The following is a 3977-nucleotide window of genomic DNA, read 5'->3' as shown; positions in this document are numbered from 1 at the left end:
GTTTTGAGCACTGAGTTCTGATGGGGATACTTACGTATAGACGTACACGCATGCGTGTACTCTGCGTGGTCACCGTTTTGCCCTACCCGATCCAGCCAGGCTAGGGAGGAAGGGCGTGTCAGCGCGGTCTGTGTGCGAGGGTCGGGGCGGACAGCACCAGCTTCAGCGAGGCTGCACTACATACCAGGCCCACAGCCCCCTTTTCCGTCACCCCTCTGGCGTCCCTCCTGCCCCCGGCTGGCCTAAGACGGTGAGCTTCCCGAATGAAGGAGGGCTGTAGCTGAAGCTAGGGAAATGCACGTTGTCCCACTTCTCTGCCCGACTGTCGGAGGAAAACCCCTTTCGAGACCTGGGCGAGCCTCTGCAGGCACCTTCCTGTGACTGACGGACACAGAACCCATTTTCTTCCTGTCCTGTGATATTTCTAAGCAGCCAGACTTGCCACCGATGCTCTAGAGTTGTGAGATCTGCAAGTCTTGAGGTTGGCGAAAATATGACCTGTTACGTGTTGACGCAGGGACAGAACTTGGAGCCCCCGAGCCTGTGTTCATATCCCCTGCCCTCAGTAGCTCGACTGAGTGCCTGGGTTCGAGGACACTTCCACACGAGATCTGCTTCACAAGGCAGCCTCCCGCCTATTCTGGGCCCTTCCCTAGGTGTCAGGCTACTGGCAGATCATCATCTTTGCTTTGTTTCCAGAAACCTCTTACCACCTCATTTCTTCAGGCTACTATTGTGCTGAAAACACGTAAGATGCAGAATCCTGGTTCCGAGAGTCTGCGCTCAAGGCAGCCCAGTGCCTCCCTCTGAGTGGAGTCTCCACGTCACAGGAAGAGCGTGAGGTCCACACAGCAAAGTGTGGGAGTAAGCCAACAGGGATTTGCCCGGTGGTCCAGTGGGTTAAGAATCTGCCTTGCAGTGAGGGGTACACAGGTTTGATCCCTGGTTGGGGAGCTAAGACCCCCGCAGAGGAACTGAGCCCCTGCGGCACGTGACTCCTGAGCCTGCAAGCCACAGCGAGAGTCCACGCACAACAACCAGAGATCTCACAGGCCGCAGCTAAGACCTGACGCAGCCGAGGAAGTATTTCAGAAAGTCCGGAATTTCTCTGCTACAATTTCAGGACCTGACTCTCGCCCTTGAGTGAGGGCTAGACGGAGTGCTTCGTTTTTAATGACCAGAGTGCGGCTGTGACTTCTGAGGGTAGGTCACAAAACATCGCAGCTGCCACTTCTCTCTGTCCACCTGTTGTGGGGAGATGTCCCCGGGGTGGGGTCTCCTGCACGTGGCCGTGTGAAGTGTGAGCCTCTTGGAGGCAGGTCGCCCAGTCCCAGTGGCCTCCACCAGACAACAGCAGGCCCTGCCTGTCGTCATCTGATTCAGCCCTACGAGAAACAGCCAGAACCATCAAGCCAAGCCACTTCAGAATCCCTAGCCCTCAGAAAGCATGGGGGATGATAAATGTGTGTTGTTTTAAGCCGCTCTTGGGGTCATTCATCACAGCAGTAGATGGTGCGTATGTGTGCGAGCCTACATTTCATCCGCCCACCAGGCTCCTTACCGGCTTGGACCGTCTGGCCAAATGCCGGACAGTCTCAGTCCCAGATCCCAGCCCTGCCCTTCCCACCTAGAAGACCTACGCCGCACAACGAGGGAGGAAATGGAGCACTCCCCCCCTTCCTGCTCGTTCCTGCTGGAGCACACCCGCACCTCGAAAGTGGCCGAGGCGCTGGGCAAAGGAGAGCCTTGAAGCAGGGCAGTGACTTTGATTTTCTCCTCACTGGAAACGTCCCTGGCTCCCGGATAGGTGAGAAGCACGGCAGGAGTGGAAACCTCACGCTGCCGGAGGCTGTGGACAGACGACGGAGGGAAACGGGCAGATTCAAGGATGACCTAGATCCCCCCTCTGCCTGCACTTGGGGCAGGTAGGATGCGCCTGCTGTGTGCGGGGCGTGGTCTCCAGAGGGGAGAAGCCCCAAATGCCCTCGAGCCTCGCGCAACACTAGCGTCCGTTCACCAACCGCCGCCGCCGCCGCCCCGCCCCCCCCCCCCCCCCGCACGCCCGCCCGCCACACACACACCTGCACGCCCCGCACTCCTTCACTGCGGACCTGTCCTGGGAAAAAAGCAGCAGGAGGGGAAGCCCCTGTCCCCGACCCTGGGAGGGGGCAGGGTGTTAGGGCTACACTTGTCACCCTGGCTCAGAAAACAAGCCACGTTGGATCTTTTCTCAACACGGTCACTCAATCTGGGGAGCTTAAGGTGAAGATTCTCAGGGCTTCGCAGCTAAAGGACACTTCCTCTCTGTTTATTTTAAATGTCTGAACCACCTGGAACCCAGCTGCAGCTCTCCGGGGAACAAAACCCAGAGAGTCTTTTGAATCCTGTCAAGAGCCGAGAAGAGGCATTTCACGACTGCAGAGTGTGCTTGGGTCAGCTGAGTGCCAGCCCTCCCCTCTCCTCCCTGGGCCGAGTGCTCCCAGGGAGGGCATGGGGCAGGGGAGGGTGAACCTGGCCCTCTCTCGATTCCGTCTCCTCCACGTGCTCGGAATTGGTCCCTACTCTCGACTGGCCCCAATCGGTTCCTGCGGCAGGAGGTGCACGCGGTTTTGGAGTCAATAGACTAGGGTTCAAATATGGTTCTAGGACTTCGTGCTTCGGCAAATGGTTAATGTAATTCTCTGAACCTCAGCGTCTTCTTTTAAATGGAGAGGAGAGGCGATATATGTGAAAGCGTGTCGTGTCGTGGGCCTTCAGAAAGTTGGGCTCGGTGTGTGTCCTGAGAAGGCAAATGCTCTCCCCAGCGGGGTACCTCTTTCTGCCGTGGAGAGAGAGGCCTGAATGCACGACAGAGTTCAGAAGCCTGGGGATGCTGAGCCATGAGCGCAGACAGCTGGCTTCTACATCTGGCTCATCTGCCAGCGCAACCTCATCCGTGTCCACTGCCCTCGGACCCTACGTTTTCCCGTGTTTAGTGTGTAGCTGTCTCAGCTCCCCCTGGCAGGGCTCCAAGTATTACGGGATAATAACACATGTGACAGACTCTCCTAGAAGGCACAGTGCCATCTGTACTCAATGACGAAATGCACTCACCTTGCATCCAGGGTGGCAGGAATGGGCATTATGGGGAAGAGTGGGTGATCTGCAGTTAGGACCACTGTGTGCACCTGGGAAGGAGGCAGAGAGTCCGTCAATCTCTGCGTGTGTTGCCTACTGCCACCCAAAGCTGCTGGAGTATTTTTGCTGCCATCTGTCAGCAGCTCTAAAATACAGGGCCTCATTCTCTCCTGTCCCCGGTGTTAACATCTGGTTAGTAAGATTCAGCGGGGACGAACATGTCATGGGGAGGCGAGGCGGCTGGCAGCAGGGCGTGATAATCCTTAAACACAGCACTCTGCACTGAGCCTTCGCTTATCGTGTTTACATTTTGAAAACACGTAGGGAGCGCTTCCCACCCACCCACAGCTCACCAAGATACTATCTTCCTGAAACTTCACTTTAATCCTAGGCCAGGGAGCATCAGGCACAAAGTGGATCTGGACTTCTGTGGAGCAACAGACAGAAACAACTTGGACGTGAGTTAGCATTTATTGGTTCGTGTGATGGAAAAGTCCAGAGGTAGGGCTGCTTCCAGGCAAAGCCCTATCAGGATTCAGGTATCTCCACAAGATGAGACCTGCTCTCCTCTGTGGGTTTCACTCTCAGATTTTCTTCACTCTGGATTCCCCACTCCCATCCCATCAACAGTTGCCTTTTTCTCAATGGTCCCAGGAAAGAACTGCGGTCCTGTGCCCAGCCCTGACCCAATCCCTGAGGACCTAAGAGTTTGGAAGGCTCTGATTGGTCAGATGTGGGTCATGTGCCCAGCCCTGACCCAATCCCTGAGGACCTGAGTTTGGAAGGCTCTGATTGGCCAGACGTGGGTCATGTGCCCAGCCTTGACCCAATCCTAAGTACCCAGGAATCTGGAAAGCTCT

This window comes from Bos taurus, chromosome 17, assembly GCF_002263795.3.
Source record: "Bos taurus isolate L1 Dominette 01449 registration number 42190680 breed Hereford chromosome 17, ARS-UCD2.0, whole genome shotgun sequence".
In the NCBI taxonomy this organism is placed as follows: Eukaryota; Metazoa; Chordata; class Mammalia; order Artiodactyla; family Bovidae; genus Bos; species Bos taurus.
Note: the sequence above shows the minus strand (reverse complement) of the source record.